Below are 23,776 nucleotides of genomic sequence, written 5' to 3' on the forward strand. Positions count from 1 at the left end.
TGAATGACTAAGCAAGATGTCTGATCTCAAGTGTGACTGATAATTTACCTACACATGACTAATTTCCAGATATATCTTAACAGAAGCCTCACTCTGCCCGCTGAGTCTCGGTTTCTTCCCCTGTATCATGAAGTGGAGAAACCCATTTGCACTCTGCACTTCAGATATTGGAGCCCTCCTCCTCGATCCCGAGTGCCTGAGAGGATACGTCAGCACAGTGTTCGGTCATCTCCACACACACCCAGGTGCACAATTTCAGCTTATGGAAACACCAAACACCCCTGGTAATGCAGCCCAGGCTTCTGAGAACGGACCAAGCTGAAGCAGTATGAGCATTAATACTGGGATCTGGGGTAAACTAGACTCTGCGACATACCACAAAGGCAGAGTTTTCACGCCCAAAACCGAATTCTAAGTTTAAAAAAAAAAAAAAAAAAACTCCATGGAACCATTTTCTCTAAGTATTCATTGTTGTCAATACCTTGTGTTTATTGTAGTTACTCAAGTTTTTCTTAAGATGTCAATTTAAAAGTAGTATTATATTATTATGATCTCATACTTACTTTTAATTCTCAGATAAAATTTAAGCACTAATCAAATGGTGATGGCATAAACAGAAAATCCCACATTTTAATATGGATAAAATAACCCCATTCACTTTCTATAACAAGCTCCACAGGGAATAGCCTCAAAATATTTTTATTCAACTAGGTTCTAGAGAATCCATGATTAAAGAACTTACAACAGTTCTCTGCTTTGATTCATACGTTTTTGTCACCACATTCTCTGGTCTGTTCTGAGTATCCGCTTGACACGACAGTCACGTTACATTAAATACAACTTATTATTCTTAACATTAGCCTCTGAACTTGGCTGTTTCATTTCATTCATTTATATTGTATACTTTTTGCACATTATCACTTTGGGTTTGTTCATTTTTTCCCTTCTTTTCTGCAAATTTCCAATTAGTGATTTTTCACAACAAAAGGCACACGTTCCCTGGAATGCAGGGGGGTTGGATCTTGACTGCCCCTGGCGATCCCAGTTTAGATCCGCAGCCTCGGGGGAATCGCCGCCCTTCACCACCTGCTGCTCTCTTCCCCGTTCACCATTTCTCCCACCTCATTGCTCTTGGTCTGTCCTTGAACAGACTGAAAGATTAAGTAAGCCTTCTGACACATGTATTTTTGCCTCTGGGAGAAAAAGAACAGCAGGGCGGGGCTGTAAAGGCGCTGGACTAACAATGAGCAAAGATGACACGTGGGTCAATCTGACCCTGCCACTGAGTTGCCAGGTAGCTCAGAAAAGTCACTTTCAAATCTCTCAGCTGCTCACCTGCCAAAGGAGGGCTGTGTGTTGACAACTGTTTACTTCTCTTCACTCACATGTCAAGATGTTAACATCCCACAGTGGCTCCACCCACTCCATTTGTCTGACGGTGTAAGGAACTCCCTGGAGGTCCCGCAGCACGTCATGGACACAGTCACGTAAACCCATGAGTCTCCCCACTGCAAGCTGAACCATGTTGTCTCCCACCCAAGGCGCCATATGCCTTCAGTTTCTCCTGTCAGCCACAGCAGTTCTGAAACTACCTCTGCAACTCTCCAGAATCTTTCCCAAAGCAATCACCTGTTTAAGAAAGTGGGCTTGTTTTAGACCATACTTTATGACTGTTGGAAGTACTCCCACATACAGCCAACCATTGGCTCTAAAACCCCACTCCACTGAGAAGTTATACACAGCCGTTTAACATGCCATCAAAAACTAAACCCTAACAACTTAATTTTAGCCCCTAGGTTCTCACTGGCCTGGTTCTTTAGAAACCATAATGACTCAATTGCAGAATGCTGATTAAATACGCAGTTCATTACAAGTATAATGCTCACACATTTACCTCATAAGTAACCTGTGTTAAATGAAGTCTTTTACCTTCTTTGGGTCACTGCTGACTAACAGCTGATTTTGAATACACACATACACGTAAGAATTTCCCAGGTCCTCTCTTAAATCTTTAGCCAGTTGTGGAAATCTGAAAAACGTCTCAGAACCTCTTTCGTGCACACTAGTGTAAGTGACTTCACAGAGTCAACACACGCAAACGTTTAACACGCATAAACGTGGTGGACTTCAGAAGCCAAAGCCTCGCCTGGTTCCTGCCAAATTACTTTGACAATGTAAGCTGATTACACTTCAATAAAAAAAAATTACTTTGACATCCGATTATAGGTGACTTGTTCTAACTTCTGGCATTTGCACCTTCACCGTATCAGGCAGCTGGAACAGCAGACAATGGAATTAATTGGCTGGTTTTCACAGGTTTTAACAAACACAAACAAAAAACCAGCTGGGTGTTGTGTTGTAACCCTCCTGCAGTCTGATTTCAGGTTTGTAGATGTGGCTGTATTTGTCATCAGGGCACTTGAAAACTCTATTTGGCTTTTTTTAAAAGCTCCAATAATTTCTAGATATATTTGTTTTTAAATAATCCACATGGTGCAATGGGACTACTAATGGATTAGTTATTTTAGATAATTTATAGAAGTCACCCGGACAACAATTTTCATCTTTAAACCAGTTATATAAATAAGAAAAATTGTGTGCTTTGCAAATTGTGGCATTATAAAAAGTATATATCGGGCAGGAGGTAACTGGTTTTGGACACTTCTAAGAGAACGTTTTTCATCTAAAGCTGGATTATTATTAGTCTCACAAATTGAGGGCCATTCCCAAAGACATGGAACTATGGAAAGTTCACTCAGCCTAAGGCCGACCTTAACTAATGGTTTGACCAGAAAGGGGAGCTCACTGCCTAAGGCAGGTGATCCGAATGGTGGGTTCAAACATGCTGAAAGAACGAAGGAGAATACAACTCTGTCTTTGTAATTTACCTGATACGTATTCTTGTTTGCTATGAATCCACTGCCTTAAGGATTTTTTTTCTGTATTTTTTAATCCCCCTCTCCCCCAAAAAGTAGGTACCAAGAAAGCAGGTCTTGTCACTGGAGAGCACGTGTTTTGGAAGTCACCTGTCGCTGGTTGCTGGCAGGCCTGCACGGGTTTACACTGAGGCATTGCAGAGAGCCACCTTTTCACATCAGAAAGGAAGGGCGCCCTGACAAGACCCCAGGGCTCAACAAACAGGGCTCAGCTTCCCTGACCGCCACCGAAGGCCGCAAACGTTTGCACCTGTTGGCTGCTTTGTTCTCCGTGGCTCAATGCTGTGGCCTCCTGGGGTCAGCAGGGCCCTTTGATAAAGGAGGAGACCAGGTCAGCCGAGACGGAGACACTCAGGAAAACGCACGGTTTTCTGGACGCTGGACAGTGCGCACAAGAACGCGTGACCTCCCGCTGCACACGGGCAGTAGGACAATGCAAAAACGTCTAGAGGTTTGTCTCCTCTTCACTTTATGAACCGTTCCTTGATCCACGCACCCCGCTACCCCCGGCATTCTTCTCCCATCAGAATAACATCTCACACCACGTCACTGACGAGCTGGGTTTTTTCAATAACCTCTTGACAGTATCAGCTGACTCCAGTTTTTTTTTTTTTTCAGGATGAGACTATTACCAATGACACACGCTCCTCTCCATTCCTGGTTTCCATTTTGCCACCTATGTTAGAAAATTATTATTAAATACAACATCCAACAAGACCTGTGTAATAATTCATTCCGGTCACCCCCCTGACATATACGCCACTATTTTCCAATACTTCACTTTGAGCTTAACTCCACAAAATTAGACATTTTAATTATTTTACAGCCAATGTGTCCATATTTACTCTTTTCTTCCCTCACCATTCTTTTTTGCATCAAGGATGTTTCTTCAAGTGCTTACTTTTAGGAGTAATTTTAGTGAGGATCTACTGGTAAAAACATTCAATATTTTGAGCGCTTATGTGTGAAAAAATTGTGGAAAAATGTGTAATATTTGAAACAGTTTTACATTGTATCAGTGGTAGTTAGTCAAGTTTATTTTTTAACAACTTGATGGTGTTTCAGTTTTCTGCTTTTGGAAAGTCAGCTGTCAGCCTGTGGTTTCACTAGAGGTGATATTTCTGTTCTTTGCCTCTTTCTTTCTTTTTGAAAAGTTTCTTTGATGTCATCAATTTCACCCATTTTAATGCACACTCAATGAGTCTGTGTACAGACAGTTGTACAGACGTCACCACAATCTAATTCTAGAATATTTCCATCAGCTTAAAAAGAAAACACATACCTAATGACACTGACTCCCGCACCCCGCACCCTGCCCTGGGGAGCCCTGAACCTCCCTTCTCTCTCCTTTCGGAGATTTCACAGAAATGGACTCACACCCCGTGCGCTGCTTTGTTTCCCCCTGCCCCGAGCTTCTGATCCTTCTGAAGTTCAGCCACGTCGTACTTCCCACACCTTGTCCTTTTATCCTTTTATTCCCATTGCATGTCTTTGCCACATTTCGTTTATCCATTTAACCAGTGAGTGGACGTTTGGGCTGTCTCCAGTTTTGCTTATTATGAATAATGCTATGAACATTAGTGTACTGGTTTTTATATGGACATATACTTTCATTTCTTGACTGTATACCTAAAAGTCAAATTTCTGGGTCAGAGGGTTAATCACATTTTTAAAGAGCTGCCAAACTGTTCTTCCCAGTGAGTGCACCGCATTACATTCACAGGAGCAGTGTATCAGGGCCTCCATTTCTCCACATCTTTCCCAGCACTGGGTATTTTCTCTTTTTTTATTACAGCTATTAGAGTGGGTGACAAATGGTATCATTATGCATTTCCCTAATGACTAACGATGTTGAGATTTATTTTTTAATGTGCTGATTGGCCATTTATATATATTCTTTAGAGAAATGTCTATTCAGCTCCTTCGCCCACTTAAATTGAGTTAGTTGCCTTTTTATCTTGAGTTACAAGTTTTAAAAAAAATTCTGAATACAAGATAAATGATTTGAAACATTTTCTTCTGGTGTTTGTACTATTTTTTCACTTTTTTTGATGGTGTCCTTTGAAGCACAAGGTTTTCAGTTTTCAGTCCAATTTGTCCATTTAAAATTTCATTGCTTGTGCTATTGGTGTCACACCCAAGAAATTATTGCCTAAACCAAAGTTAGGAAGACTTACTCATGTGCTTTTTTCTGAGAGTTTTATATTTTTGAATCTTACTTTTAGGCCTGTGATCCATTTGAGTTAATTTCTGTGTATGGTGTGATGTAGGGGCTCGTGTACATTTTGTATATAGATGCCCAACTGTCAAAGCGTCATTGTACCCTGAACTTTTTGGTACTTACCACGTTGAAGCACCCACCCACACACATACTTACTTGGATAGCAAATACAAGTCTTAGTCTGCAAACGTGGGTAGAAGAAATATTTCATTTTTTAAAAAATATTGATGTTGTATTAAAGTCAATTTAATTTCCCTGGAGAAGCCCTTGAGGAACTAGTCATGCATCAATAAATGTTAACTTACTACACTCACCGCCCAGCCCATGTGGCTGGTCTCACCACACTGCTTCTGCTCTTCCCAGGATGGGGCAGACCCACCAGGTGAGCCATTCACATCTGACCTACACCTCCTGTGCACCAGCTGGAAAGGCAGCTCCAGACCAGGGCAGGGATGGTGATTCAGGGACCAGACTGACAGCCCTGGCTCAGGCTTCTGGCATCCACCACCTCAGAGGCAGCAGCTCTTCTGGTGGCCCAGCTCTGGGGTGTGGGTGGGAGCTGGTCCTGAAAGCCCATCCAAGGATACCTCTTCAGGTCCCCTCCCAAATCCTCTCAGCTGCCTGTCTGCTGGAACACACCAGAGCCCATATGCCCAGGTTGTCTATGAGAGAACCAATGCACGTGACAAGAACACCTGGCAGGACTGTGACTCCCAGTGGCCAGGTGATCCTGGGAGCATCGTGTAACTGTTCTCACCTAACCCTCATGTGTGCCCAGGACACAGCGTGGCATCTGTGCAAACAGCACAAGGTCCACCTTCTCACCTGCATGCTCTTTGCCTCAGTGATGCTCTTGGGCCCCTTTCTGGGTCTCTTCCTGCTGAGGGGCAATTTATTTAATCTTTCAATTGTTTAAGCTTCAGGGAAATGAAAATCAGTTGAGAAAGGACTTAATGCCACGGGTTTAGCCCCAAAACTCTAAATGTGTGCTCCGAGTGGAAGGCGGTCTGCGCATCCTCCATGGGAATGAAGTGAGGTGGGTAAAGGGTGGAGTCCAAGCATCTCCCACACTTGTTTATCCTCAGTCTCGGCAGACTGAGCCCCGCGGAGAAAGTAGGTCCACGTCACAGATCACGGCTGACACTCAGCACTTAACACACCGCGTAGAAGAGCAGGCCGTCTCTGTAGGCTGAATGCACGTTTCTCTATTGCTTTATGCTTTTAAACGTCTTTTGTCCCCAGATGATGTAGCTGCCCACCCACACTTGCTCGGGGAGAGGCATGTGTGCGTCTGGGGGGAGGTGTATTTAACATGTCAATTTACTTGGAGTTAACTTGTCTTTACAGTATAATAAAAGGTCTATCTTTTTTCCCCCTGTTAGAACAAGTTTTAAATATTTTTCCTCTTGGGTGGTATGTTTGTGTCAGAAAACTTCCCACCAAAATAAATGAGGTGAACATGCTTCAGTTGTGTCATCTTCACGGTTGTGTTATTGTGAAGTAATAAAAATGAACTGGTTTCAGTCTGTACTAACACACAATGCGCAAAAGTAAAGAATAGTGAAATTTAAACATAATGGGCCACAGTACAAACTAAGAAAGTCCTTAGAGGCCATGAACTCATTATTTCTTATCATATATATCCCTAACCACCTCCCATTAAAACCAAACGAAACCAGAAGGCCAGCACTAATTTCCCCACCACTTGAGGCCTGCGCCTGGCCGGGGCCAGGTGTCAGTACCCAGCATGTTATCCCGGAGTTTTCAGTATTTGGGGGTAAAGTGTCTTGCACGTTTACTGTGCTACAGTCTTACACAGACTAAGGTACATTTGGAGCTTTGAGGCTCTTTTAAAATAGCCTGCTAACTACTTTACCAACAGTGTACTTTAAAAACATTATGAGACCTTTATATTTTAACATCTGCAAATGTTACTTGTGTTACTCATGTGTTGGAATGTATTCTTAGGTAATCTCACGTGAGATCTATCTTGTCCTCCAGGAAGGGAGATGCTGAGGGTGGAGGCAAGGTTTGCAGCTGCCTGGATGGTTGGAGAGGATAAATAGTCGTGTGCTCTTCGTTTTGGTTCGGACCTTGCATCTCCGCCCTGAGAGAGGAAATGGGGGCATAAGCGCCCCTAGTTACTTCTAAATCAGAAAACTTGCTTTCTTCAGCCAGCAGAGCGCAATTTGGCATATTTTTTAAATGTAGATTTTTTTTAGTTTTGCAGTGAGTGGAAATTCCACCCACACCTACAGAGATTGGCTTCTGATTTCTGATGCTGTTGCAAAACTGCATCCCACTTTCTTTGTTTTCACAGGTAGTTTAGTGAAGTTAGTTCTGACTACACAGGACAGTCAGAAGCTACTTTCAACTGGAGAGAGTTTCACTTTTGGTACCAAAGCAAATACTGGACATCCATTAATAAATGATTCACTTTCAAATGAGTTACACACAATGCAAATGATTTTATTTTTTAAAGCGAACTGCATTTATAGTAGGACAACAGCATTTTACAAAAAGCACTTCCCCCCATTTCTTATGTTCTCTCCTGGGCTTAAGGATGCTCTTTCCATTTTGTTGAAAACTCAGGGAAGAAAATCACCACTGATACTGAAACGAGATTTATAATAAAACAGAGCAGGTATAAGTTTTGACACATTCAATTGCAGACACATTTCTCTTTCCCTGTGTCTGAACTTTAATCAGGATCCTTTGTTGTGCAGTGAAAGATGAGTGAAGCCCACTCAGCTGTAAGCATGTGCACATCCAAAGCCTTCATAATATTAGTTAAAACCAATGTGCTGCTTTTTAAATTACTGCTCATGGTACAAAACAAGGGACGGCTCATTTAGGAACGGATCTATATTGGAAAGGGATTGGTAGATGACAGAGCAGTACATCAGGCTGCCTGGTGTAAGATCATCAGGGCTGTGCCGCGCTGGTTCAGGGCTATCAGTCTGGTTTGCCTCCAGCTGGCTGGGAGGCGAGGTAGCAGGTGAACCTTCCATGAACAGCACTCCTGCCGGCGCGGCACAGGGGCTGCTACCTGGACACAGGGCATCACGCACATCTGTAACAGACAATTGAGGAGACGCACCTCCGCCTGGTGTGTATTGATCACGTGCAGCAAAGTTTGGGCTGCAGTGTGAGGGTCCTTTTCTTTATGCTTTTATGCTGTAGCTCCTGGATTTTAATGAGCAGACAGACGAAGATCTGTTCTGAGTGCGACACATAGATGCAAACATGCGGCTAGCTCTCCAGGAGAAATGCCTGTATGAGGAGGAGAAAAGGGGGTGCAGGAGAAAGTTCCACCTCAGGCAGGGCCAGCGTGGCCAGACCACGTGGGACCACCCAGGACATCTAAGTCTTGCTTTTCTCTCACACGTTCGTATGACAGTGTACTGAAGACCACAAAACACTCCGTAAACTCACAAGCAATCACCACTGCAACACTGCAGGTGTGTCTACATCTGCCCCTGTTAACAAACACACCTTTTTGGATGGAGACCAGATGAGGCAGGCCCCAGATGCACTGAATTGTTTCAGATAAGCAGGTTATGCCACATTTTTACCTCTTTTGATTATTATTGTCTTAAATCAGTGACATCTGCTGTAGGGAATAATGTTACTAAGCTGGTAGACTGTGCCTTGGAGGATGGTGTGCTGTTGAGGACAGGAGGGGAGAGGGGGGGCTGGAGGCAGCCCCAGGCCCACGAGGGTCAGTGGATGATGAAGGTGCTGTGTTCAGTGACAGCTGCTCTCCTTTCCTGTCCAGCCCCTGGGGAGGCGGCCCAGTGGGCGGTGCCTGCATCCCTTTCCGGGGGATGCTTACCTGTGTAGGAGCCTGCCCTCCACCCTGGTCCTTACAGGCTGCGCTCACCAACAAGCAGATTGATTCTGGTCACCACTGACATAGGCTTGACTGGCACACCTCCTGTTCTTTTTACATTTTAATGATCACGTGCTCTTTATTTTATTTTATTTTTTTGGCTAATCATTTGGCTGGTCAAATAGCTTGATGTTGATTCATGGTCGACATCAAAAGCAATTTTTAAAAAGTTAAGGCAATAAGATCAGGTATTTGAGCAAAACAGAAAAATAATGAACTCCTTAAAGAAGATTTTATAATATATACATACACACAGAACATTTGGAATGTCTATGGAAAACATCAACATGGTATATTTCACAATTTTATATTAATTAAGCAGTGAAATGCAACAAATACTTATAGCAGCCTTGATAAAACAGGTAAGTGAATATCAGCAAATAGAACACAGGAATAAAAATGTAGCATTGTTCCTACTTTAAGGACAAAGGAACTTTGCTTAATACGTAATATAAAATGTAAAAGTTAAATGTATGTGTTAATTAAGATTTGATTAACTAGTTAAAAACAAGATTCTTTGTTGTTCAAAAAACTCATCAAAAGATGCATTTAAATGTTGATCTCTTCAAATGCATGTGGCTAATTCATGTGAAATGGGGGTTCTTTCTCTGTCTCTTTCTCTTTGTCCCAACTGTCCATATTTAATTTCTCATTCATTCTCCCTCCCTCTCTCTCTCTAGCTTAGATGCCTGGTTGTCTCTTTTCTTGCACGTATGCAATTTATCTCTTCCTTCCAATTCATCTGAGAACTTACTTCAGGAAATGAGTAACTATCTAAATGATTGGCCTGTCACCCCAACCTGTGGTGGAACGGGTTGGACCCAATGCCCACGCAGTGATAAAATGCTGCCTTATCTTTTTATAAGAAATACTTTCACAGGTAACAGGTGTTACTTTAGGATCTGTTCCAAGCAAAGGTAGACTATGAAAGTTACTAAGTCTTTATTAAAATTTGATGGGAAAGCACTTTCATTTAGCTGAGTTTACATGGCAGAAAACAAAAAGAAAAGAATAGATGGTTGATGCTATCACATTTATAATAAATCTGGGAATAAAACACCAGACACAATGAAAGGCATAATTTTGCCAGTCAAAAGGAATTATTAAAGCAACAAATTTATAACTATTGAAGGCAGTTAAATTAGGTCATTTGCATAAGATTTCTTTGGAAAAGTGATGACCTGTCATCCAACATTCAGGAAGAGCCAACCACCAGTGAAACACTGTGGCAGTGTGGTCGTCTGTGGGGCTTAGAGGCTAGTGAAATTTCCACCATGAAAAAGATAATACCCTATGTACACTTACAACAATCTGCTCAACTATGAAAACAAAAATGTTCTCAGTACAAACCTCTAGAAATGTTAGATAAACTTCTAAGTAAAACTACTTTATTGCAGTGTTGATGTTACAAAAAATAAAGCCACAAGAAAGAAATGAAAATCAAACCATCAGCATGAAAGATGGTGCTGGGACCCAGGATGGAGGGAGTGGTGGGGGACAAGATGGTGGAGGTGGAGGTGGTGATGATGGAGGTGGTGAAGATGGTGGAGGTGGTGATGATGGAGGTGGTGGAGGTGGTGATGAGGACAGTGGTGAAGGTGGTGGTGGTGATGAGGATAGTGGTAGAGGTGGATAAGGTGATGATGGTGTTGATGGAGGTGGTGATGAGGGTGGAGGCACTTCTTACGTAGGCTTCACTGTCTGTGAAGACACAGAAGATGAAGTCTTCAGCCTGCTTAGATGGACAGTTGGAAATGGGGCAATGCCTTTTGCCAGAACCCTTGAAAATTTGTAACTTTATTAAAAGTTTTGACCAGAAAAAAACATAGCAGTTGACTCAGAGAAACCAAAAGGACGTTTTATGCCTATTCCAGGCTGTAGGTGAACATCAAAGAAGCAGTGCTCCCAAGAATCTGAAACCATGGACCTGCATTTCCCATGGGTTAAGTGTTTGCGTTTATTCTACTCACCAAGTGGAGAAAAATTTATGATCATTGATGCTGGACTAGTAAAAACCTCATATGATCAAACAAAAATACCTTTCTGAGGTACATTTGCACAGTTCAGACTATACATAATTGGGACAGAAAAAGCAATCCCCTTCAAAGATGAAAACAGTGAAAACTGAAAAACTCCCTGGAAACCAATATATTGCAATAAGAGCCTACAGGCACACCCGACACATACACTGCTAGTGCAGAGACTTAATGGATTTTTGTACATAGATCTTTTATTCCACAACCTTACCAAGATGACTCGTCAGTTCCGTGCTTTGTGGTTGGCTCCCCCGAACCCTCTATCTAGATGGTCACACTGTCCTCGAGTTTTCACCTCAGTGTTTCCCTGGATGCTTTTATTTTACTATTTTTTTCCTTGCCTGAAGTCTCCACTATGATTTTCAAAAGAAGTGATGGGGATGGAATTCTCTTCCGAATCAAGTTATTTTAAATGTCTCTTCTGTGTATTACTCTATCATTTAGACTGTTTTTATGGATTTTTGTTGGTGGTTGTGGTGGTGGTGGTGGTGTTTCTGGGATCTTGTTGCATTATATTGGCTTCTAGAGAGTTCTTCTCCCAGCCAGTGTCACCACACAGACACCCAAGAAGACCTGTCCAATCTGAGCCCAGAGCTCATGTAGAAACATTACAATGGGCAGAATGGCAGTGAGGAATCTGTAAAAACAGCAATCATCCGACATACCAAAATTTCTGGGCTATAGGTAAACAATAATTACTAAGAAAACTGGGGACTTAAGTACAAACATTACTAAAAGAAAGAAAATGAATTAGCTTAGTAACCAAACTGAGAAGTTGAAATGGTAACAGAGTAAACCCAGAAGGATAAAAGAAATGACTAACCTAAGAACAGAAAATGATCCAGTGGGGAAGAACGATAAGATTGAGAGGATCGACCTCAGGAAAACATGTTCTTTGAAGTAAGCAGCAAAATGGGCAGGCTTGTTTAAGTGAGAAAAGACACATGAAAACATATATATTTGGATTATAAGGAGTACCTAACAAGAGTGGGAAGTTTTGAAAATTATAAGAGCATATAACTCTATATCATTAATTAATTATATATATAAATATGTATTCTATATATAAAGTTCCTTATATATAGTAACATGTATAAAATTTATATGTATGTTTATATGTAAAGTTTTAATATATATACCCTTTATAGATAAAAAACTTTATGTATACTATATATGGAACTTTTTATAGATATAAAACATCATACAACCATAATATCAATTCATATAATTTAATATATATATTTTAGAAAAAATGGACATTTACAAAACTGACTCTGATTTTTGACTAAAAGAAAATGAATTCTGATTTTCCGTATATTTAATCTATTTTATACTGGCATATAAAAATTATTTTTAATGATTATTTAAATTATTTTTTGAAAAGAAAAGCAGAATTTCTTGCAGGAATGATGCTCAGGGTAAGTCATGGCAGTTGTCAGCTAAGGGAGGCTGACATGGGGTTCTAGGAGGTGAGCGGCCTCAAAATGAAAAAATGCACGAGGAGTTGCCATACCACTGGACAGACTTAAGCAGGAGACATGATGGGGTTAACAACACTTTATTCTATTGCCACAGGGAGGTGCACGCCTATGATGCACCTGTTCTGCTTTTAATCTGTTCTCTGTCAGCACATACGGAATGTGAATTTCTTTGTTTATTAGGCTTACAGAGTATCTCTAGTGCATGCATGCTTCTATTTCCTTTGTTATAAATCTTACATAATTGACGCATGTGTACAGCCATTATTTACTGCATACTGCAAACATGCTCTGATCGTGGCCTTGGGTCCCATGGCCTTAACTCATCTCAAGGCCAGCTCTCAGTGGTAATACCTCAGGTGAGCGTGGGGTGTCCTGGAAGGGCAGAAACTTCAGCCTTCGTAGGGGGATTAGCACGTGGAAGGTGGGAGGGTGGAAAAACAGGACCTGAGTCCAGAAAGAAGGAATGTGGAGTCACATAAAAGCAGGGAGCTTTCGAGTAGTGTCAGGTAGTCTGCTCTAAAATGACTGCAGACTTGGTGGGATGTACCGAGACAGCAGGTGATGGAGATGACACCATATGCTTGGTCCTTTGTCCCCACTCCCATAAATCCTGTCATAAGAACAAGCATTGGTGGGGGGGGCAGTACAGAGGCAGGGGGTTCGGAGGCACCAGCTATTATGTATAAAGTAAGCTGCAGAGATACATCATACAGCACTGGGGATACGACCATTATTTTATAACTGACCTTGTGAGTCGCTGTATTGTCCACTTGTGACTTATATAATATTGTTCACCAACTATAAAAAAAAGAAGAAACATTAGACAGATTCCAACAAAGGGACATTGTAACAATGGCCCAATAAATTCTCAAATTTGGTTTAAAAACTTTGCTCTCTGGTGGACATCCAGTATGCCAGCTGCCAGCTGAAAATGAATTTTCCCAGCTTAGTTTTAAGCACCTTGAAAATGGGAGTTTTATCATGAAAGTCCTGACAGCCCCTGAAGGAGAGTGGTGTGAATGCATTGCTATCATATATAACGTCAGCCCATATTCCAAATACTTTCTTTATGCACTGCGCTTTGCGCAAATAGGAAAAGAAAGTACTGCAGTGAATTATTGGGCAATTAATCATTTGACCATGAGGGATTCATTTAGTAATTAAAAACGCAAAAAGAGTAAATTGAAATAACCAGTGACTACTAAACCACGCCTTCTTGAGCATCAGCCGTGATGTAGTAAATCACGGTGTAACAACCTGAGTCACACCCGCCTGGACACCTGCGCGTCCAGGCTGCCTACAATGTGCCCAACTCTCTCATCCGCACAGGGCACCGTATGTCTAGACAGACACCTGTCTCCATTTAGATATTGATACCTGTGCAACGCTTGCTATCTGCCGACGTACTACTTTGGATTCTAAAAAAATAAAAACAGTCAAAGAAAATGAAAACTTGGAATGAGAAGGTAATTAATATAAAACTTAGCAGCGTACTGATGTTGCTTATTGGTAAAAAGCAGCGCGGTATCCTCACACTTTCCATCTTGTTCCTTGTACGGTGACGCTCACGCCTGGGCACTCACACTTGACACCTTCTTTTGATGCAGGTGAGCTCCTGGGAAGCTCACTGACCCGGCCACCCTTATTTGCATCCCCTCTTGGCTCCTTAAATCACCCGTTCTGAAAACTTAAATATGTTATCAGGCAGCATGGCCAAATAGAATGAGAAATCTACAATATTCAACGTGTTTTTGAAAATGTTCTCGTGAGGAATTTCGTGAGACAGTGCAGAGGGTCAAAGCCAGACAGAACTTATGTCTCTAGAAGATTCGGGTTGTCTTAGTTCCCTGACCCCGGTTCACGGGTCGGGGCGAGGGAAGCTGCCTCGCTTTGCCTGATGCTGCCCCAGCGGGATGCCCAAATCCACGCAGTGCTCCCCAGGAAAGAGGGGAGGGAGGGCAGCGCCGGGGGACTCGAGGCTCTTGGGGGGACGGGAAGGGCAGGGACAGAGGAAGGGTGAGGGGGGCCTGTCATTTAGCTCAACACTGAAATAAGAGAGGAGGGACTTGTGACAAGGGAGGCAGAGGTGGGCAAGGCGTCACCGCGTGGGGACAGCAGTGACACCCACCCACCCAAGGTTGTGGCTGCGTGGTTCCTGGGCCCCTCCTGCAGCCCCTCCTGGGACCTTCTCCTGGCGGAGGCGGGAGGCACACGTGCGGCCGGCAAGGGCGTCCCCGCTGGCGCTGGCGGAGCGCGGGGAGAGGGGTGGGGTGGGGGATCCGCGGTCCTGCTTCACCGCGTCCGAGCAGGCGCTGCTAGGCCAGTCTTGCCTCGTGCAGATCCCGCACGTGTGTGCCGAGTGCCTGCTGTGTGCCGGGCACTGTTTTCGGAGCTGGGAGTAGAGTGGCCCAAACGGACAGAGTCCTTGCCCTCCTGGTCATTTTGTTATAGGCGAGAGACAGACAACGAGCCTAGAGACAGAGGAGCGGGAGGAGGACAGATAAACCGATCAATCGATCGATAGAAGATACATAGGTTGACAGACAGATGATGGATCGATCTGGCCGATGAAAAGTTTTATAAGGTGATTATACCAGTATTTCCTCACAAAGTCGGTAATTTTGCAAACAATTTTTTAAGTGATCTTAAGTATGCAGTAGAGTTGGGGCTTTCCTGGACTCAAAATCTAGCGAGCTTTGAGATGATAACTGTTGTGGGACAGAAGAGGGCGGACATCAGGGGGCCCTCAGAGTTGTCCGTCTCCACAGCTGACTGCGCAGAATAAAACACCGACTGTCCACGACTTGTTGTGATGCTGTAATAAATACTCTAAGCAGAGTGAAAACAAAACAGAAGGTAGGCAGAGCCCAAAGAGGTGGTCATGGATGCAATATTTAACTCAAATTACTCAGCACATTTACATGGGGTCATTATTGCCCAGGCTGGACGGCAGCACAAAGCAGTATTTGCTCGGGGTTACATCCATGATTTCCCCCACACTTACAGTATGCACAGAGCTGCAGATATTTTAAAACTGTGAGATCGGGAAAGCATTAAATTATATGAACTAAACAATACCTTCATTTTAAAATATCTTTGGAGTGCATCATCAAAATATTTTTTAAAAAGTTAAAAATAACAAGGTAAAACACGGAAACAGTATAACACTAAAGAAATATTCTTATGTGTTTAAAGTTTGGAGTGTATGTGTTTATATTCTTTAAGAAGAAAACACAGAAAAATGTGCTTTCTTCCAGACCTGAAAACAGAACTAGTTCTCAAGACACTGGATTTAACAGTCATTGATCATGTTGGCAGATATATTACAAAAGTTTGAAGACACTAAACTTTTTAACATCCATGGAAGAAATCTGCCCAAGGGTCTTGAAAGGGTTAATATATCTCGTCAACCCTCCCCAACCTCAGAGGAGCAATTTACTCCTTTTCCTGCCATACCATTAGGCTCACAGTTTCCACTTTCATGTATTTTCAAATAGTCCCCAAAGGGGTGACTTAATAGATCTAAAAACACTAAAATTCAAACTTATGAAATGCCTTTTACGTATGTGTCCTCTTTACTCCCCCTAAACATTGCTTTTCACAAATACACTGTACATTTCCTCACCATCTAAACGTCTCTGAGCTCAGAAGCAACACAAATCAAAGTTAGAATTTCCAAGCCCATGCTGGTGTTCTGGGCAGTGCTGTTTTGAAACGCTGACGGTTTTTTTCCGAACTGTCAAGACTTGATCCCCGTAATGGCCGTCAATCACTGGTCGCTGTTATTTATCAACTGTAATTTGACCAGTTGTGGTTTTATGCCCATTGGTGGCCGAGTATGACAATTTTGGCCATTTTCAACCAGCGATAACGTTTCAAAGTGCATATTTCAAATTTTTCTGTCAGTTGCAAACATAGTTTACTACAATAAGGTAGTTCTGTTTGCTGGCTTCTGAGAAAATTAATGTTATTTCTAGCATAATATAAAATACTCCCTTTATTACCTTCAATTCAGTTCAATTCAATTCAATTCAATTCAACAAACATTGAGATTGAGAATCAGCTGAGTTTCAAATGCCCCATAAAGGGTCCCTGGGCACGGAGTGCTGGGTGGGCCTGGGATTAGTGCACACAATTTGATGAAAAGAGGAAGGAAAAAAAGTCTTTTTAATTATATAGTATCAATATTGACTTTTTTATAATAAACATGACTTAGCAGAGAATGCCAGCAGCTTCTAAAAACCAGAAAGAAGAACAAAATTTAAAGTAAATACATTCAGTGTCTTGTGATAACCTAGAATGAAAAAGACTATGAAAATGAATATATGTATGTATACGTGTGACTGAAACATTATGCTGTTCACCAGAAATTGACACATTGTAACTGACTATACCTCAATAAAAAATAATAAACTCTATAGAAGTTAAAATTATGAAACAACTCAACACAGGGGGACAGTTGAGTTGATGTTACTTCTCACAGCAGGTGCAGCTTTTGTTACTGTGTGACTATCTGTAAAACAAATTGACAAATGTTTATTGTTTGTTAAAATTGAAGCAGAAATTCATAATGTTCAAAACCAAGGCAGGCTGAAAACAATGCTCTGTCTCTAGGCCCACATTTTTTTTTTCCTTTGATGACTAACCATGGAAAACTTGGCCTCCTCTTTGTGTTCCTGGGATTCTTTACCAGGAAAGATGGTGGAAATTAGCATTTATTGATCAGCTGTTGTGTTTTAGGTGCTGTGATAAACACCTCAGATACACGCTATTATGTTTAGCAAGAACTCTTGCATTGCCTTTTAAGTGGAATACTGTTCTCCCTAACTTTTATGATAAGAAAATTGAGATTCTGAATAGTCAAAAACACACAACTTTCCTTAGTACATGTCAGCGCTGATGTCTGAATCCAGATTCCAAAGACCAAGAGGGAGCAAAATAACTACACTTAGCTTAGTATAAAAGATTTAGTATGTTCTTCATAGTATTGTGCCTTCAGTAATATGCTTTTTACTAAGTCTTTAAAAAGGCAAAAAGACTTGATTCAATATTGACCTTAAAATATTTCCTTTTAGTGTTATAAAAATGTCAGTTATTGCCACTAATTTTAGAGCTGTGCTGTGAGGATTTATCCTTTGATTCCATGTTTATAATTCATCATATTTTCACTGTCATTCATCATACATCTTTACAGTTAAAAAAAAAAAAAGATCAGAATATTCAGCAACACAAAAGGTTTAGGTTTTCTGATTTCACTTTGTCATTCACAGAGGATTCAGAAGTAGGTAAACAAAACAGAACAGAACAGTGTCAGGTCAGCGCTCCTCCTTGCTCACGCCATCTACACTCAGAGGGAGGCTTGGGGCAGTTTTCAAAACCAGGGCAGGCTGCTCACTAGAGACATGGATGGAAACTGCAGCACTTTGAACTTGTCCCTTGAGTTTCCTGGGGCTTGGTTCCAGGACCCACCACAGAGACCAAAATCCACAGATGCTCAGGTCCCACACTCAGCCCTCTGCATTCATGGTTCTGCATCCCTGGTTCAGCCAAAAGCAAATAGTAAACATGCCATAGGCTTCAAGGTTTGTTGAGTCCAGAGATGAGAGAGTCAGGGGTACAGAGGGCCAGCTGCATTTACTTTGTTTCTTAGACAGTTTGAAAGACCTGCTTATCTTTCTCCCTCCTCGATCTTTTATAGCCACCACACCAACACCACCACCATCAGCAATGCCAACATCACCGCCAACACCACCATCGCCATAACGTTCATCTCCACCAAGACCACAGCCAACGCCCCCAGCGTCACCACCCACACCAGGAACGCCAGCCCCGCCGGCCCCACCCTTGGACTCTGAGTAGCAGAGGGAGGACTTGACCCAATTCTAGAACTTTGTTCTGAACCCCTGTGCGTTTTCTCCCTTCTGCCATCTTCTCTGCGTATCTCACACTCAGCTCGAGTTATGCCTGTATTTATTACACACTGCTGTGAATTTTTACTAACTACCTTTTAAGTTATGTAGATAATGACATTATTTAGATAATGTCACTTAATCTGTTGGATTTGGTTCACATCTCTGCAAAATAAAGAGAAGTAACCTGTCCGTCTTTGCTCTAAAATCCAGATTTGTGCGTATCATGTGTCCCAGCAGTAACACCTGCTCTGTGAAGATCACAAATTTAAATTATCGGGTCCACTCTGATGTCCCCAGGCAAGTTTTAAACTATTTTTAAAGTACCTCTAAAGAATTATATTACAGTAAAGCCATGGCCAATCTAATTAACTGATGAAAAATACACTGACATTTCAAAGTTGTGTTGTATACATGCCCATTTTTGTGATCTACAAAATTACAGATGTATATGGAGCCCCTTTTATAAGAAGACGGGGGAACCATTTTTTCTAAGCAGGTGTATCATCACGTGTCCCTTACAGATCATTTGTGCAAACACACACACACACACATACACGCACCTGCTGGTGTTCAAACCAAGGGTAAAGGGAGCTAAGGACTAGAGCTGTTCACACTTTAAAAGGCAGTCGTTGGTCTTGTCCCCCTAATTAGGCACGAGGACGGCACCTGCAGCTCTGTGAGGGGTGGCGGGAAGGACACACGTTACAGAACTTAGCCAGGACTTTAGATCTAAAGTAGACCCCAGCATATGGCACGTGCGCGCCCGCTGAGTGTGCACAGGTAAGCTGTGTGTTTAGCTGAGGTCACGGGGACTGCGCCCTTTCATTTCCACCTCCGAAGAGCCCAGAGTACCCAGAGGGGCTGTTTACTAGTTATCTGCCCTCCCCAGCTGTCTTCAAAGATTGTGATTTAGATACAACTCTAATGCATGAGAGCAACTTGTCCCTGGAGCATTTTTCCAGAATATAAATTAAGTGATGTTATAACAGAAGCCCTCTCTTAGGCCAGCATAACGAATACAAACCATCATGTACTCCTGACCAAGGTCACAAGAGAATGAATTACTCTATTAACATCTCTTTTAAGTACCATTAATGATAATAAATGAAGAGATTTGATGCAATACTGATAATATTATTCATGCAAAAATAACACACTTTATCTTGTTAAAACAATTAAAATGTCTTTTGAGGGTATTTTATAGCACAAATATGATCCTGCAGGGTGCTTCTCGCATGTGACTGAGTGTATCAACGTTAGCCAGTAATGCAGGTAACCTGGTACAAATCGAAAAGCTGATTCGTATGCTATGCTAACTCAGGGCCCTCTTAGGTACCACCCAAATGCTGCTTAAGACTGCCACCAGCTTTAGTGCTGATATTAGATTAAATGCAATCCTTTTGCTTATAATTCTTTCAAAGAAGTTACATCTACCATTCTTCAGAGTAAACCCGCTTCAGCTGCTAGCAGCCTGTAATGTTGCATGTGAAGCCTGGTACACTGCTCTTTGCTTCCCAGACATATTTAAGCTCTGTTGTCACTTGCAGATCATCTTACCCCAGGCATGTGAATCCATCAAAAAGCAAAGCTCGCCACTGTTTTTTGATAGTGACCTTCTCAGCACAATATTAAAATAACTTGGTGTGACTCAGAAACCTAGAATCACTCCCTGTAAACTCACTGTAAATGAACACAGCAGAGCCATTTTATAACAGTTTGCCATTCAGTGGATTAGAGTATTCTGTAAATAAATCATATTCACCATTAGAAAACTTCTAGCCCAAAGTACACTGGTTAATGGGTATGGCATTTCCTTCAATGGCGATGAGACTTCCAATGCCACACAGCGGTGATGGCTGCATGACACCATGCATGTACCAAATGCCATTGGTTTGGACACTTTAAAACAGTTAAAATGCCCAGTTCTATTTACGTGCATTTTATCACCATGCAAACGTGTCTGAGGCTCGTGATTCAGCTGTAAGATCCAGAAGCTGTCTCCTCCCCCCGTTACCAGGACCCAGCCCATCACCAACATTTCACTTAAGGTTCCCACGTACGGGAGCTGAGTTAGGCAGCTCTTCCCGGCTTTCTGTGTGATACAGTCTCCTTCCCGGGGGTGTGCCTAAGTCGTGTCAGATGATGTTTGAGCGCTGTGTTTCAGAGACTCTCCCTTCCACCCTTCCCAACACTGTTCCCTTGACTCAACACAGTAGACACACACATTTTTAGATTCAGTCCCAAGGATGAAAATTGTCACAATCAACGTGTGCAGGCAAGGGATGAGTCTAAATGATTTCTCTCAATAAAGGTGAGTAAGAATACTGTTATGATTACATATTAAGAACAGAATTTGTATTATTCTTGGAGCAAGCCTTATATGATTTGGGAGAAACGATTATCTTTACAATCTCAAACACATTACGCTTGGGAAATTATATTTTAATTAAGACAACAGGGAAGCCGACTGAATCGCCACATCTACTCCATTTCCATCAGCTTTTTAATTATGCTTGGCATGGTCGTTTTGACTTGATCCCACATAAATTTTGCACATGCAAGTGAGCTGGATCTTCAACAGTGGGATCAGGTTCCACATTAGTGACAAAACACATATTTACATGAACGAGCCTCCTGACTGTGCGTAATTAGTTCTGGGACCAGAGCTAATGGGATCCTCAGAGTAAGGGCTTAAAGTATTAGTTTCTCATATTTATGATTAATGCTTTTCTTATCAGCCCAGAGCCCTGAATAGGATCATGTAAAGCATGTTGGGTTAAATCATTCCTTGTTACAAAATATAGACGTTACACCGCAGCGAAGCCCAGAGGAAAATCTTGACAGGTTGTCTCAACCTTCATCTGAGATAAGCCAAGTCAGAGCCAGGAATGCTGTTTTTTATTATTTATACTTTAAGTGGTCTCCTAAGATTTGACGCACTTGGAATATGCCCCTCCCATTAGCGGCAGGCGTGTCACTGCAAGATGTGCGTCTTAGCGCTGTGTTCAACTGCATGATTGGTTACCTCTCCTTGTTCATTTATTTGTGGATAAAGAGTCCTCATCAATCATATACAAATTAAGTGTCAAAAAGCCATCAAGGGTTGACAGTGTGCAAATCAATGATTAGTTTTATGGGGTAATGGGATTCACATTTGGCATCAGGAAACTGTGCATGTCCCCTGGAGGGGGGCTTGCAAAATCGCCCTGTTAAGAGCCATCAAATTAGATTATGCCAAGAGGCTCCCAAACTTTCTCAGCTTATGGTGCCTCTCATGTCTCGGCAATTCTTTCGAAGTGCAGCTGGGCCGAAAGAAATGGTTAACCATTCAGTGTATTAGGTGGTTAGGCTCAGCAGCTCCATCAGTATTTCCATGCTAACAACTCTGTAGATGTTTGGAAATAAAATAAACATAATGCAAAGAACAAGCACAGATCTGATTCCATTCTTCAATAACAGCCAATACTAGCAGGGGGGATTTCTGCACCTGTTAGGCACAACACAGTTTCTCAGATCTTAGCATCAGCTCAGACACTACCACCCTCTTCTTATTTGCACGGATTTTCATGTGACACTTGCTCTCCAACACAACAACCACCGAAACCCAGCTACCCCCGAGCCTGGCATCACTGAGAAAAAACAGCACCATCCAACATGGGAACTCCGATTACCTCGTGCTTATGGTCTGTGTGGTGCGTGGCAGCTGCCATGGATATCTGTGTTATCCTCAAAAACTAAACATATCCCACAGGTCCCCGGGTGCCTTGGCACCTGCTGTGGGTCCTGCAGGGCTAACTCACCTCCGAGATGCCCTGAAGTTCTCAGGATACTCTGGGCATCACAACGTCCCCTTCGTCATTTATTGTGTGTCTGCTAAGGTGCGACACAAGGGGGCATCCACATGGACCCGCCTTCAGAGAACTCACAGGACTCTGTTAGTATGTGAACCACAGCTACTTAGGTGTAACACACAGTGGTCCTGTAAAAGTGAGCTGAGACAGTGTGAGCAGGGTGTGCACCTCAGGGTGGAGGGAAGCCTGCAGGTGTGGTGATGGTCCCAGTGGGCTCTAGAGATGGTGGACACTGACCATTGCTGGGTGATAAAGATGCTAACTGTCTAAAATGTTAAGTGTCTTAGATAAAAGAACACTGGAGCCAGGGAGGGCATGGAATTTCCTCATTGTCACACCAGCAAGGGGCTAACATGCTCAGCAAGGGGTCTCCCCCAAACTAAGGAGAACACAGCACACACAATGACCAGAACTGGGCACCCGCCCGGAAGGCAGGCACCAGCCACATGGGAATTGCACAGAGAAGACAGTCCTGTGTGTCTTCAGCATCCAACTTCTGCTATAATAAAGGAAATCCAAATTTACCTAAAAGAATGACTTTGTATGGGTTTAAGTTTCCAACGAAGCTGTTTTACAGGAAATATACAGTCTTGCTAAAGACAAGCAGAAACATCTGCTGTTGGTGAAACTGATGTAGGAATGGATCAAGATTTACAGAAGGGCATTTGGTAATAAATGTATTTCAAGACCTTAAAAATATGCTCACGCTTTAACCCAACAATTCCACTGCAAAACATTGTGAAATTTATCTACATTCATTTCCACCTCAGTATCACCTACAATCCTAAATTTTTAAAAGTTAAATGGAACACGGATGGTGTTTCCACGGGTCTGTTCATTGCACGGGCATTAAAATTTTTTAAGAGGGCTAAATATGCATAAAATATTCACAATGTAATGTTAACATAGCAAATAAAAGATAGAAACGATTTAACCTTGGATTTGTGACTAAAAATTGCCACTTATGCAGAAGTAAAAGGAGGTTCAAACCAAGATGCTAATTGCCCTCTTTACTTGTCAGCCCCAGGGTGACAGGGGTGTCCTGTGAATGTCTGAATGGTGGCTGAGGAACTAGAGACAGGGGTGTAGATGGCATGATGCTAAAGAGACGGTAGGACAGCTGAAGGGAGGGGAGCGGGAGGAAGAGGACCGGGGTTTGCTGCCTTGCGAGGAGTGTTGGCACCCGGTACCGGTGTCGTGAACTGCGGAGCCAGGAGGCAGGCTGGGGAGCCACATCCATCAAGGCCTGAGTAGTTATCCCTCCACCCGGCTCCTGAGTCACAGAGAAGAACAAATGGATTCTTGACGCCACTACAGGTCTGGCTCCTGAAATCTAAACATCCATTAACAGAGTTAAAGGATCTGTAACCCACACTTCCAGCCCCTGACCACAAGGATAGAAGGGAGGCTTGGTCTGGATGAAGTCAGACTCAACCAGGACTGTATT

General features: G+C 42.4%; 1 long non-coding RNA gene across 2 annotated transcripts in view; it reads right to left on the reverse strand.

Annotated features, from left to right (window-relative positions):
• Window positions 1-7,601: 7,601 nt before the first annotated feature.
• LOC141574970 (uncharacterized) overlaps window positions 7,602-23,776 on the reverse strand; it is a 66,089-nt gene continuing 49,914 nt past the window's right edge. The window contains exons 2-3 of one of the 2 annotated variants that reach the window (XR_012502144.1): window positions 13,313-13,364; window positions 7,602-8,430 (exon numbers count right to left, since the gene is read on the reverse strand). This is a non-coding gene — a long non-coding RNA (uncharacterized LOC141574970). Of the gene's footprint in view, window positions 10,751-13,312; window positions 13,365-23,776 lie in introns of both variants that reach the window. The other variant, XR_012502145.1, reaches the window with a different exon arrangement.

Source organism: Camelus bactrianus, chromosome 25 (assembly GCF_048773025.1).
Source record: "Camelus bactrianus isolate YW-2024 breed Bactrian camel chromosome 25, ASM4877302v1, whole genome shotgun sequence".
In the NCBI taxonomy this organism is placed as follows: Eukaryota; Metazoa; Chordata; class Mammalia; order Artiodactyla; family Camelidae; genus Camelus; species Camelus bactrianus.